Consider the following 14,811-nt stretch of genomic DNA (forward strand, 5'->3'; position numbering starts at 1 on the left):
TAAAATAAAAGTTCATCTATAAGTCCTATGTACCCCAAAATAGTACTAATGAAAACTACACATTGTCCCGCAAAAATCAATCCCGGTTTTTATTGTGCAAACGTAGAAAAAACATATAAAACCTTTACACATTTGGTATCCCTGTAATCGTGCCGACCCATAGAATAAAGTTAACATGTTATTTACGCTGCATAGTAAACGGCGTAAATTTATAACGTGAAAATTAATGCTGGAATAGCTGCTTATTTTCAATTCTCTCCTAAAATAAAGTTAATAAAAGTTAATCAATATGTTATAAGCATCTAAAAATGGTACAATTACAAAATACAACTCGTCCCGGAAAAAACAAGCCCTTATACGGCTATGTCGACGGAATAAAAAAAGAGTTACGACTCTTGGAATGCGACCGTGGAAAAACAAAAAATAATCCTTGGTCATTAACGTGCAAAATGGCCCGGTCATTAAGGGGTTAAAGACTAAAAATTCCTAATAAAACCAATTTGTTTTACGGACTGCAGATTTTTGCTACAATTTTGCTTACCATTGACCCATTCAGAAAAGGATTATACAGTTAAGAAGGTGATCTACTATTTATGATCTTTATTAATCAGTTGACTATTTATTATTATTATCATGCTTCACTATGACATTGTTGGTACTGTAGTTCCTGAACACCTGTAAAGATATAATAGTGTACATAAACACAAACATCAAATTAATAAAGTAGATAAAAACTTTATTTAAATGGAGTGACAAGTGTTAAAAATTGGGGGATGTAGGCTGTGGTATAGAGCGAAGCTATGCCTTTTATGGCTATCAATCCTGGGATATCACAAGCAATAAAGGCAAATAGCCAGCCATTATTAAGGCACAACAGTAATGTAGTCATTCAGTCTTCCAAGAGAAAAGCAATTAAGACATCATACTCCTAATCCAGTGCAATCTAAGAAGGTGGAGACAAGGCCCAAAATGAGGAAGACAAAAAGAACAGAGCAGTTTTCTAGCGGCTTGACAAGAGACAGTGAATAAAACTTCCAGGTATATAAAACCATGTTTGTAAACCAATACAAAAAATCAAAATCATGATTTACAATGCACAACTGAGGCTACGTTCACATTTGCGTTGCTTTTTCTTCTCTGCTCCGTCATAGAAGCAGAACAGCAACAATAATGGCAGCGATTGATCCATCGAATGATGGACAACAATTGTGCCAGATGGATCCCAATGATTTCAATGGGTTCTGTTATTATTATGTCATGGTATTCGATGTTTCACGAGAAAAAATAATGCTGCGCTATTTTTTTGCCATTTTTGGCCGCATTTGCGACGGAAGCTTCAATGCAGATGTGAACGTTGCCTGAGAAAGAGAATAAAAATCTAGACCGTGTTGATACATTTGGTTGAGTTGTGCAAGTTTGGTGCAGTATGATTCTCACCAATGACCAACGACCCTTTATTGCTGTTCTTCATCTCTTGAGCCGCACCATTACAATGTTGTTTGAAGCAGCATCTAAGGATATGTTCACATTTGTGTTAAAGGCGAATACAGTGCTATTTTACCCATCAAATGAATGGACACCTCAGTGGAACCGGACGGACCCCACTATAAGTGAGTGGGATCCAGCAGGTGCTGCTGGTATAGGTTGTGTGACTGATACGGATATGCACTGTGGCTTACGTTATTAACAGAAACCACGATGCAAGTGTTAGAGACTTAAAGGGACTATCTCCTACATATGATGGGCGCTGTAATGTAGGTAACAGCAGTGATTTTTATTTAGAAAAACGATCTATTTTTATTACCACTTTATGAGCGATTTTTTGCTTTATGCTAATTAGTTTCTTAATGCCCAAGTGGGTGGGTTTTTAAGAGATAGGCCACTTATAATGTGGTGACAGAGTCTCTTTAAGTAGGTTGTTCTTAGAAGAAATGCTCAACAAAAGTTGGTTTCAAACAAATAACACCACCTTCATTTAAAATAGACAGTAGTAAGAAAATACAACATGGAGTTCAGCTATCAACTGGTTTCAGATTTTACTTGTATTTAGATTTTTATGCACATCATTCCAGTAAATGCAGATTCTCATTATGACAGTTTGTAAAATCAAAAGCAAAAATTTGAAGCACATAACATCCAAAAAATAGTCTGGCAAAGTTGACTTCTAGAAGCAAAAATATAAAAGGTCCACAACTCAAAAATCAGGGCTATGGCATTAAATAATTACATTCTTACAGAAAATATTTTTCTCTGACCTTATGTTATAGTGTGCAGTAAAATTCCTTTAATCCAATAGATGCCTGATTATTAGATATGCTGGATTATAATTTTATTAGAGCATTTATTCTTGCATTTCTGTGAGGCCGGATTTACACGAGCGTGTGCGTTTTGCGTGCGCAAAAGGTACTTAACAGTTCCGTGTCAGCCGCGTATGATGCGTGGCTGCGTGATTTTCACGCAGCCGCCATTATTATGACACTGTATGTTTGTAAACAGAAAAGCACGTGGTGCTTTTCTGTTTTCATTCATACTTTTTACTGCTGTTGCGCGAATCACGCACGTCACACGGAAGTGCTTCCGTGTGCTGCACGTGATTTTCACGCACCCATTGACTTTAATGGGTGCGTGATGCGCGAACAACGCACAAATATAGGACATGTCGTGAGATTTACGCAGCAGACACACGCTGCTTGAAACTCCTGGACAGTCTGCACGGCCCCATAGACTAACATGGGTCTGTGCGAGGTGCGTAAAATTCACGCGCGTTGCACGGACCTATTATATGTTCGTCTGAATAAGCCCTCAGACATTTGTTATGGACTGTAATCTGTATTAATATATATCTCTATACATCCTTTTTGACAAGTGAATACATCTTATTGTTAGATTGAAAACTTGTAACATCTTAGATCAGGAGCATAGTTTATGTAAATGTCTGTATTTGTTTACCCTACGTGTCTCACTTCCCAGTTGTTGATCCTTAAACCAGCCATAAGCTTGAGACAGCTGTCGGAGCTATTCCTTCCGACTACCCCATACTGTGTTTTTCAACAGGGAGACGCAAGAAAGACGCTACCAGACTCCTCTGGTGGCTGCATATTTTTTTTGCAAACAAAAGGATCGGGCATGTTGAAACTTAACATGCCCAACCCTTCTCTCCCCCGACGGGGAAAGGGTTGGACGCCACCAATCACATTAGATTGTTGGCCGTTACCACCGAAATCGGCGGGTCCTGTCGACACACATCTAATGTGTATGGACAGCCATAAGCATCACAGGACAAAGTGGAGCAATTAAGGAGGCCTACCTGAAATTTTATATGAAAGGCCCCTTAGTATACATGTAGAACGTGGGAAACATTTTTTATGGGTCACTTCTTATCAGTCATCAAAAGGGCCAAATCCTACAGCTCCTGTCATCTGGTCTTGAGTGAATCAAAATCACCATCCACATCAATGTCCCCTTCCGAATAGACTTGAAAAATATATCTAAGCACATTTATTAAATACTGGACTTGCCAGAACACTGAGCAGAATTTATTGTCAGGGGAACACCAGAGAAGATGCAGGTTTGGGGCTCGATAACCTGTCAAAGCCCCAGTTTTGACATTTCCCATCTGCGCTAGAGGGCCTCTTACATAATACTTCTGGATGTCTTTTGTTTTCCCGCATGATCCACCTAAAAAGCTGTCATATAGGGAAAAAATAAAATAGAAATGGGGAACAGAAATTATTAGGTTAACAAGCTTTATGAGGGTAGTTCTTCCCACCATTGCTAATTCATGGGGGTCCGACTACCTGAACCCCCACCAATCCTCAGAATGAATGTGCCAATCACCTGAAAAAAGGGGCTCCTTTTGCTTTTTCCTGCACAAAAACCCACTTGTCCACCCGCCGTGCAGGGAACTACAACACAGCATCATTTAAATGACAAGGGCTGTGTTGGGGTTCCCTGCACAGCACATGGATGGGAGTGTCGCTTCTTCCCCTTTGTTCAGGTGATTGGTGGGAGTTCCCCCGACCAATCATAAAGTGATGCTGTAACCTAGCGATATGCCATTACCACTCATCATGGGAATACCCTTTAAATATGTTCCCTTAGACTCAGTAGTCTCAAGCTGCATGCAATAAATGCATGTTTGTTAGAAGACCTTGAAAGTAGTTTCATATGGATTCTCTGTCTTACAAACTTTCATATTGCAATGCAGTTAGTTATGACTAAAACCAGTGACAGTTGCAAAGGTCTCATTTTAGTCAGGACAATTGTTTTTTAAGTAGTATACCTGCACGACTACCAATATGTGTTGTGCTTGGAACTTTAAGGTCATATAATGAAAAAATAGTTTAATGCAATATTTTTGGCGTGTACAGTATTGGCAGACTCCTAATATTTTAATTATTCTGTTGCATTAGGCTTAGTTCACAACTGCGTCAAGGCTCCGTTCCGACGTAGCTTTCCGTCGAAACAGAGCCCTGACGGACACAAACTGAAACCGCAGGTTTCCGTTTCCATTACCGTTGATTATAACAGTGACGGATCCGGTGCCAATGGTTTCAATTTGGCACCGGATTCGAAACTGAAACCAAACTAACCATTGGCACCGGATCCATCACCATTGAAATCAGTGGTGATGGAAACGGAAACCTAAGGTTTCAGTTTGTGTCAGTTAGGGCTCCGTTCCAACGGAAAGCTCCAACGGAATGTCGGTACGGAGCACTGACTAAGATATACCAAAGACTCAGTCTAAAGCTTGTGCAGATAACATCATGTGTTCACATGATTTTGCAGTTTGATTTAACAATTTAAAAATAATAATAATAATTATACACATCAATTATTTTAGTCCCAGTGATGTAAAACTGCTTTCCGCTTGGTATTAACCTGCTAGCTTACTGGCAGTGTTCACATACAGTGCACATGCAGTATCACAGTTCAACCTTGCCAGTTCCCTATAACCACTACCAGCACATGTAACCTCACTGCTCACTTATCAACATAGGTGAACTTTAAATACAATCATTTCTCCATACATAACAGTAAAGGTAGGTTATGCTCCAGACATGTGGACACTTCAATTTGAGCTATATGACCTTGTGCCACTGTCTGGGAAACATGGAAATATCCCCATTTATAACAACAATAAGTTGAGAAGTTGTATAAAACGTTGTGATTCACATATAAAACAGAGCAGTTGTGGAGACTTCGTGATGTCACATTGTCTCCATGTGTGTAATATCCATCTTCGTGATAAAAGAGGTAGAACATTAACCTGTATAGAGGATACAAACAAATTGTCAGTGGTATATTTTAAAATACAGCATACGGTATGTGTTACCTTTGTGTGTTGCATCTCTAACCCCTTAAAGGGGAAGTCGCACAATAGAGATTTATCACCTATCCACAGGATAAATTATAAATGTATGATCGTTGGGGTCCTCAGCACTGAGACCCCACCGATCATTAGAATGGGGGTCTCGAGTCCCCCTGTTCCTCCTCATATGATGGCCCCTGTAATGAGGAACTTTAACCCCTTAAGGACGCAGCCTAGTTTTGGCCTTAAGGCTCGGAGCCCATTTTTCAAATCTGACATATTTCACTTTATGTGATAACGACGTCGGAATGCTTAAACCTATCCAAGCGATTCTGAGATTGTTTTCTCATGACACATTGGGCTTCATGTTCGTGGTAAAATTTGGTCGATATTTTCAGTGTTTATTAGTGAAAAATGTCAAAATTTAGAGAAAATTTGGAAAAAATAGCATTTTTCAGAATTTAAATGCATCTGCTTGTAAAACAGACGCTTATACCACCCAAAATAGTTACTAGTTCACATTTCCCATATGTCTACTTTAGATTGGCATCGTTTTTTGAACATTCTTTTATTTTTCTTGGACGTTACAAGGCTTAGAACATAAAACAGCATTTTCTCATATTTTTAAGAAAATTTCAAAAGCCTTTTTTAAAGGTACCTGTTCAGTACTGAAGTGGCTTTGAGGGGCCTATGTATTAGAAACCCCCATAAAACACCTCATTTTAAAAACTAGACCTCTCAAAGTATTCAAAACAGCATTTAGAAAGTTTTTTAACCCTTCAGGCGTTTCACAGGAATTAAAGCAAAGTGGAGGTGAAATTTGCAAATTTCATTTTTCTTGCTGAATTTCAATTTTATTAATTTGTTTTCTGTAACAGAGAATGTTTTACCAGAGAAATACTATGAAATATTTATTGTCCAGATTCTGCAGTTTTTAGAAATGTCCCACATGTGGTTCTAGTGTTCTCGTGGTCTAAAATACAAGCCCTAGAAGCAAAGAAGCACCTAGTGTATTTTCAGGCCTCTTTTTTATTAGAATATATTTTAGGCAGCATGCCAGGTTTGAAGAGGTGTTGCGGTATCAAAGCAATGGAAACCCACCCTAAGTGACCCCATTTTGGAAACTACACCCCTCAAGGAATTCATTTATGGTTATTGTTACCATTTTGACAGCACAGTTTTTTCACAGCACCTATTTGAATTGGGCTGTGAAATTAAAAAAATGCAATTTTTTCCAATAAGATGCCATTTTTGATCAAAATTTCTTATTTTCACAGGGAACAAAATACCCCATTTTGTTGCCCAATTTCTCCTTAGTGCGGCAATACCCCATTTGTGGTGATAAACTGCCGTTTGGGCCCATGGCAGAGCTCAGAAGGAAAGGACCACCATTTGGCCTACTGGAGCTTTTCTGGTGCTAAGTCATGTATGCAGAAGCCCCTGAGGTACCAGTACAGTTGAAACCCCCGAGAAGTGACCCCATTTTAAAAACTACACCCCTTAAGACTTTCATCTAGAGGTGTAGTGAGCATTTTGACCCCACAGGTACTGTGTAAAAGATAATGTGCAGCAGATGGTGCAGAGTGATATTTGCAATTATATATATATATATATATATATATATATATATAAAAGAAGAAAATTCAGCAGCACTCCAACGATCAAGGTGAAAAAAGTGAAATTTATTGTGCCAACATGGCAATGCAACGTTTCCGTCCCACCTTGGGACCTTTCTCAAGCATAGTGATACATACAAATTCAGTGGTTTATATAGTGTGTATCCAATCAGTGTCGTCAATCTCATTAAGAAAATGAGGTTGGTATATACATCTTAAAACAACGTGATATAAACAAAGAAAGAGTATCGAAGTGACATAAGTCGATACATATGGTGAAAACAATAGGTTGATGTTAAAAACAACATAAAACATACATTACTTATGCAAGAAAATACAAAATTCCATAAATCGCAATATTCACCAGCTGGGTGAAATACGGAGACTGCACGACCACTTAACCAATCAGAATGCAGGTATTGTTGTAAGACGTATAACACTTGTCATTCACAGCCCGTGTCTGTCCGGCTCCACTGCGCATGCGTCGGATCAGTCCGGACCGGATATGACGTCTCGCTATAGTAACTAGGATACCGATCGTTAGTAAACAAAGTCCTCTCAGCATTCAGTTTGGTCGATCAGTATAACCCGGAAATGACATATCGCTTCAAGAGTTAAACATATCGATCCTCCGAAAAGACCATTGCGTATAAAATAGGTAGGAAATATAAATCAAATAAGAATATTGCTCATCTTGTCTTTACACAGCACCTACAGGGTAAATATACCCAAATGTTATACCTGCATGAAAATAGGCAATTTACCGCACATCATAATTAGAGTATCAAAAGCTCATTCATGGTAATATATATAAGAAAATAACCAATAGAATCCACACGAGGAAGACGGGATCCCGATCACATTCCGTGTACGGCGATCTTCGTCATTCAGGTTCGTGGAAAGAAACGCACACAACATCGTGTACGCGGTCCCAACCATATCGCCTATAACACGTGTAACGGACTCACAATATTTAAAATCATAAAAATAAAAAAAGAAAAAGGAAAAAAGATGTGCCGTAAATATAACCCAATCATGGGAAAGGAAGAAACCAATAAGATATCAAATATGCTGAGAAACAGACACCTTGAGCAAGAGAATACTTCAACCACCTCTCCATCGCAGATATAGCTAATATTGGTTTATCATAATATCAATGAAGTCGATCTGAAGTGGTCCTGCAGTCCCATGTTTATCTACAATAGAAGAATTTTTTATTAAAAACATGTCGAATTCATGTATCACACATTTACTTTTTAAAGAGGAGAACATCACCAGAAGTTAAGACACAACAGAAGGTAACAGATTCAGAGAGCAATTCTAGATACATTAAATTCAACGTTAAGGCCATTAGGTCGCAAAGAATTCAATTGAAAAATCCATTTAAGTTCACATTTATGTAGTGCCCTATGTCGATCACCACCCTTATAGGATAAAGGGATATGGTCAAGGATCATAAATTTCAAATCCTTTTCAGTATGGCCATGATCAGTGAAATGTTTTGCAACAGGTAAGTCACATTTCTTTTTTCTTATTGAGTACCGATGGTTATTCAACCTCGTTTTAAAATCACATGTAGTTTCCCCTACATACAATAAATGGCAGGGGCACCAAAGTACATAAATAACCCAGTCTGTATCACAGGTTACATGATGTTTAATCTTAAATGATTTATGTGTCACAGGATGTTCAAAAATATTACCCCTCTGCATAAGATTGCAGTTGATGCATCTATGGCATGGGAAATTTCCTGGTCTTAAAGACTTTAATAACGCTTGTGTCCCTTTTAGCTGTTGTTCACCAACTCTGGTTCTGACAAGATTGTCCCGCAGATTCTTAGCTCTACGGTAAGACATTAAGGGCGGATTATTAAGTTCACAAATATGGTTATAGCTATTTTTAATGATAGGCCAGTGTCTATTCAAAATGTTGGATACACTACCACTCAATACATTGTATGTAGATATGAATGGTAATCTTTTATTTTTAATACGCTTACATGGTTTAGTCAATGTTTCCCTCGGGATACTCTTAATCTTCATTTTGTGAGTATATAATAAATGTTTAGGGTATCCCCTTTGAGCAAAATTGGAAATCATGAGGTCTAGGGACGTATCTAAATCATTCGGATCATCCACAATCCGTTTTGCTCTCATCATCTGACTTAATGGCAGAGACCGTATCATGTTCTTAGGATGACAGCTCTCAAATTGTAAAAGGGTGTTACGATCTGTGTCCTTCGTATATAACCTAGTGGTTAGAACATTGTCCCTCAGTATTACATTGACATCCAAAAACTGTACCATTTCATTGGAATAGGTCATAGTAAATCGGATATTATGATCAATCTGATTAAGGAACTGATGAAAAGACTCCAAATTTGCTACAGTATCTGTCCAGATGAGGAAGACATCGTCTATGTATCTCCACCACCCCAGTACATGGGTGAAGTGGTGGGACACATAGACGCATGTCTCCTCCATCATGTCCATGAAAATATTGGCGTAGGTGGGGGCCATATTGGACCCCATCGCCGTCCCCTTTAATTGAATGTAAAATTTATCATCGAACATGAAGTAATTGTTAGTCAAAATCAGTTCTAGGAGAGACATGATGAATTCCCTACACGGAATATCGTAATCAGAATCCATTAGTCTCCGTCTCACTGCCTCCATACCTCTATCATGTCCTATAGAGGTATAGAGGGAGACAACATCAAAAGACACCAACAGTGCTCCTGCTGGAGGTCTTGTCTGTTTTAATTTCTGAAGGAAATCTGTAGTGTCCCTAATATAGGATTTAGTGCCTGTTGCAAATTGTCTCAATGCCTTGTCCACAAAAATCGAGATATTGTTTAAAAGGGAGCCCCTACCCGATACAATCGGGCGACCTGGCGGATTCACTAATCCCTTGTGAATCTTGGGAAGCAAATAAAGACAAGGAGTATTTGGATGATCTATAAGCAAGAAGGCATATAACGCAGAATCGATAATGCCCTCATCAACTGCTGATGTCAAAAACATTTTAATCTTCTTCTCAATATCACACCTAGGGTCAGTTTTTAATATCTATATCACTCAATCTTCTATTGTAGATAAACATGGGACTGCAGGACCACTTCAGATCGACTTCATTGATATTATGATAAACCAATATTAGCTATATCTGCGATGGAGAGGTGGTTGAAGTATTCTCTTGCTCAAGGTGTCTGTTTCTCAGCATATTTGATATCTTATTGGTTTCTTCCTTTCCCATGATTGGGTTATATTTACGGCACATCTTTTTTCCTTTTTCTTTTTTTATTTTTATGATTTTAAATATTGTGAGTCCGTTACACGTGTTATAGGCGATATGGTTGGGACCGCGTACACGATGTTGTGTGCGTTTCTTTCCACGAACCTGAATGACGAAGATCGCCGTACACGGAATGTGATCGGGATCCCGTCTTCCTCGTGTGGATTCTATTGGTTATTTTCTTATATATATTACCATGAATGAGCTTTTGATACTCTAATTATGATGTGCGGTAAATTGCCTATTTTCATGCAGGTATAACATTTGGGTATATTTACCCTGTAGGTGCTGTGTAAAGACAAGATGAGCAATATTCTTATTTGATTTATATTTCCTACCTATTTTATACGCAATGGTCTTTTCGGAGGATCGATATGTTTAACTCTTGAAGCGATATGTCATTTCCGGGTTATACTGATCGACCAAACTGAATGCTGAGAGGACTTTGTTTACTAACGATCGGTATCCTAGTTACTATAGCGAGACGTCATATCCGGTCCGGACTGATCCGACGCATGCGCAGTGGAGCCGGACAGACACGGGCTGTGAATGACAAGTGTTATACGTCTTACAACAATACCTGCATTCTGATTGGTTAAGTGGTCGTGCAGTCTCCGTATTTCACCCAGCTGGTGAATATTGCGATTTATGGAATTTTGTATTTTCTTGCATAAGTAATGTATGTTTTATGTTGTTTTTAACATCAACCTATTGTTTTCACCATATGTATCGACTTATGTCACTTCGATACTCTTTCTTTGTTTATATCACGTTGTTTTAAGATGTATATACCAACCTCATTTTCTTAATGAGATTGACGACACTGATTGGATACACACTATATAAACCACTGAATTTGTATGTATCACTATGCTTGAGAAAGGTCCCAAGGTGGGACGGAAACGTTGCATTGCCATGTTGGCACAATAAATTTCACTTTTTTCACCTTGATCGTTGGAGTGCTGCTGAATTTTCTTCTTTGATATACGTATAGTCTTTGGATCGGGACTATCAGCTGGCACCCTCCATTACTGGAACCTGCAAATTTAATTAGAGTGCTGCCGTTTTTCTACTGGTGTATATATATATATATATATATATATATATATATATGGCATGTCAGTGTCCGATATAGTGTGCCCAGCATGCGCCACCGGAGATATACACCACATAAGCTGTAATGTGGGTTCTCCCGGGTACGGCAATACCCTACATGTGGCTGTTATCAGCTGCCTGGGCACACGGCAGGACTCAGAAGGGAAAGATGAGGGGGATAAGCTGTGCGGAGTGCATCAGGATAAATTAAAAATTAAGGGATGTATGATAAATTCGAAAACAATCTTTCATACAGAGCCCTGGTTTTTCGGGACACGTGTCGCATTGGTATATTGTTTCCCTCCTTATCCCCCTCTTTGAGCAGACTCTGCATCTCTTTTGACTTTTTCCCTTCTTGGCAGTTTGGGGAACTTCTCCTGGAAAGTGTTACCCTGGTACGATGCGTGTGGCCTCGCTTCCAGAAGTACTGGGTGCCCCCTCCTCTTGGTCCCTAAAGATTAGGTTCTTGATAACCACCTCTTGAAATTCCAGGAAAGTTCCCCTTTGGCCTGCACATCGATGTAGCACGTACGCATTGTACAATGCCATCTGTATGATGTGCACGGCCAGCTTCTTATACCACACCCTCGATTTCCGCATGGCGCTGTAGGGCTTCAGGACTTGATCTGACAAGTCAACCCCTCCCATGTACCTATTGTAGTCCAGGATGCAGTCTGGTTTGGGCGTCTCTGTACTGGTACCTTGTACAGGTACAGGGATACTGGTGTGGCCATACAAGGACATCTCACTTGTCCTTGTACTTGACACACAATATATTGCTGCTAGATTGTGCCCTGCTCTCACCCCTTCTGAGTGTTTGCCCAAGCAGAGTCTTAGGGAGGCCTCTCAGATTTTTTTCTAGCAGTGCCGAATGCCACAGTACTTCTGGAAGCGAGGCACTTGAAGAGTGGGGCACTGGTAAAAAAAATTATCCTGGTTGGGGTGGTAACTCTGGTCCAGCAGTGGGTGCACCAAATTTCACACAATTTTCGCATTAATTCCCAGTAAGGGGGGGGGGGGGGGTGTCATTCTGGCTGAATACTGCTGTCCTTCCCTTCATATAGCCTAAATTTATATGTATACCCTGATGCACTCTCGCACAGCTTATACATCTTCACGCCATACCTTGCCCTCTTACTCGGCAGGTACTGGCGGAATTGAAGCCTCCCTTTAAAATGTACCAGGGACTCATCAATAGAGATACACTTCTCGGGGGTGTATGCTTGGGCAAACCGGGCACTGAAATGGTCTAATAGGGGTCTCAGTTTGTACAAACTGTCAAAACTGGGGTCGTCTCGGGGTGGGCACTGCTCATTATCCGTATAATGTAAGAAGCGAAGTATTGCCTCATAACGTGTCCTGGACATGGCCATACGGTACATCGGGGTGTGGTATAAGATGTCCGTGTTCCAGTAGGTCCTAATGGATGGCTTTTCAGAAGCCCCATGTTCAAGTGAAGTCCCCAGAACTTGCCCAACTCTACTGCATCTACAGGGGTCCACCTGTGGGATTGGGCATAAAATGATGTGGGGTTCTTAGTAATATACTGTTGGGCATATAAATTCGTCTGGGAGACCATAAGATCTATAAAGTCATCAGTGAAGAAGAACTTGAAAAAGTCCATTTCACTGAGCCCTGCCGTATTAAATTTTATCCCTGAGCTGCCCGTGTACTCTGGGATTTGGGGCTCAAAAATGTCTGGTGTGGGGGTCCAAATGGGGTCACTTCGCTCGGGGGCTTGAACTGCGGCGGGGTCATTTCGCTCGGGTGCTTCAACTGCAGTGGTGGTCCTGGGGCGTCTCCTAGGGGGTTCCTCTTCTTCATCACTGGATGAGGAGGTGGATAAGTAAAACAGAGTCTCACCATCCGACGACTCTGTGTCGGAGGCAAGAAATTAATATGCGTCTTCGGCACGAAGTGTCCATTTGGACAGGTTTGATTGCTTCCCTAACTAGGAGCAATAGGCTGCTACCTAAACCAGCCAAAAATATTGATGTTTTTATAGAACGAGTGGGCTTCCCTGAGACTAAACCTAACTAGGGCGAGGGTTCCTAACACTAAACCTAACTAGATTTTATTTGAACTTCCCTGAGACTAAATCTAACTACGGCGACTATTCCCCGACACTAAACCTTACTAGATTATTCCGAGCTTCCCTAACACTAAACCTAACTACGGTGACGGGTGCCTGACACTAAACCTATCTAGATTCCGAGCTTCCCTGACGCTAAACCTAACTACGGTGATGAACCCCTAACGCTAGATCTAACTACGGTGACGGATTCCTGACTCTAAATTCCCTGACGCTATACCTAACTACGCTTTTTGACAGTTCCCTGACACGAACTAACCCTAATACTAAACAAACCAGTTAAATTGTCTAAATTTAAGTTTTTTTTTAAATTTTTATATATTTTTTTGTTTTATATGTTTTATAAAGCAACAAAATAAAAAAATAATCCCCAGGGACCAAGAAATTGGTCCTGAAGACTAAGAAGTGGTCAGTGATAGGAGATCACTGACCAAAAGCGTGGGGGGAACACAAAGAGGAAGGGTACAGGACTGGGTAGTGGATTGGGGATGTGGGAAGCAGAAAAAAGTTGTTTTTTCACTCTTTTTCTTCTCTCCCTCTTCTCACAACCACTCTGAACGCCTCGCTATCTCCAACAGAGGCGTCCAGGGCGGGTGCGGCAGGGTGTGATGTCAGGGAGAGGAAGTGAAGAGACCGATCGCCACTATTGGACAGTTACTTACTAACTGACCAATAGTGGCGATCGTGGAGGCGGGACCATCGAGACAGGTACCGGCGTATTGAGCTGTGATAGCCTGCTGTCGGAAACAGCAGCTGTCACAGCTCGTGCACGCGCCGGCGGAAAATGGCGATGCATTTTCCCCGCAACGTATTGGTTAGCGCGACGGAATATTACGTCGCTGAGCCTGAAGGGGTTAAGGGTATGCTCACACGCAAAATACGTGTGAAATTATGGAGCTATTTTCAGGCGAAAATAGCTCTTGAATTTCAGACGTTTTTGCAAGTACTTGCGTTTTTCGCGGCGTCTTTTACGGACATAATTGGAGCTGTTTTTAATTGGAGTCAATGAAAAACTGTTCCAAAAACATCCTAAGGAGGGACATGCACTTCTTTGACGCGGGCGTATTTTTACGCGCCGTCTTTTGACAGTGACGCGTAAAATTACAACTTGTCTGAACAGAACATTGTAAAACCCATTGCATGCAATGGGCAGATGTTTGCAGACGTAAAGGAGCAGTCTTTTCAGGCGTAGTTCGAGGCGTAAAACGACTGAATTACGTCTGAAAATAGGTCGTGTGAACATACCCTAATAAAGCAGCGGTCGAGCATATACCCTGTCGCATCACTCAATGTCTATGCGGCTGATGAGAAACAGCCAAGCATTGTACTCAGCTGTCTTAATCAGTCCCAGTTCCACCACCACTCTATTCAAAGTTTTCCTCACTGCGGATGTGCAGTAGGGA

At 40.5% G+C, this 14,811-nt stretch overlaps 1 protein-coding gene across 2 annotated transcripts in view; it reads right to left on the reverse strand.

Moving 5' to 3' along the window:
* Positions 1–4,531: 4,531 nt before the first annotated feature.
* The window catches only part of TRIOBP (TRIO and F-actin binding protein), a 412,380-nt gene continuing 402,100 nt past the window's right edge, over positions 4,532–14,811 (reverse strand). The window contains exon 17 of one of the 2 annotated variants that reach the window (XM_075833639.1): positions 4,532–5,269. The gene's annotated coding sequence lies outside the window, so the exon portion shown is untranslated. Of the gene's footprint in view, positions 5,270–6,972; positions 8,124–14,811 lie in introns of those variants that run through there. The other variant, XM_075833638.1, reaches the window with a different exon arrangement.

Source organism: Rhinoderma darwinii, chromosome 7 (genome assembly GCF_050947455.1).
Source record: "Rhinoderma darwinii isolate aRhiDar2 chromosome 7, aRhiDar2.hap1, whole genome shotgun sequence".
Lineage (NCBI taxonomy): Eukaryota > Metazoa > Chordata > Amphibia > Anura > Rhinodermatidae > Rhinoderma > Rhinoderma darwinii.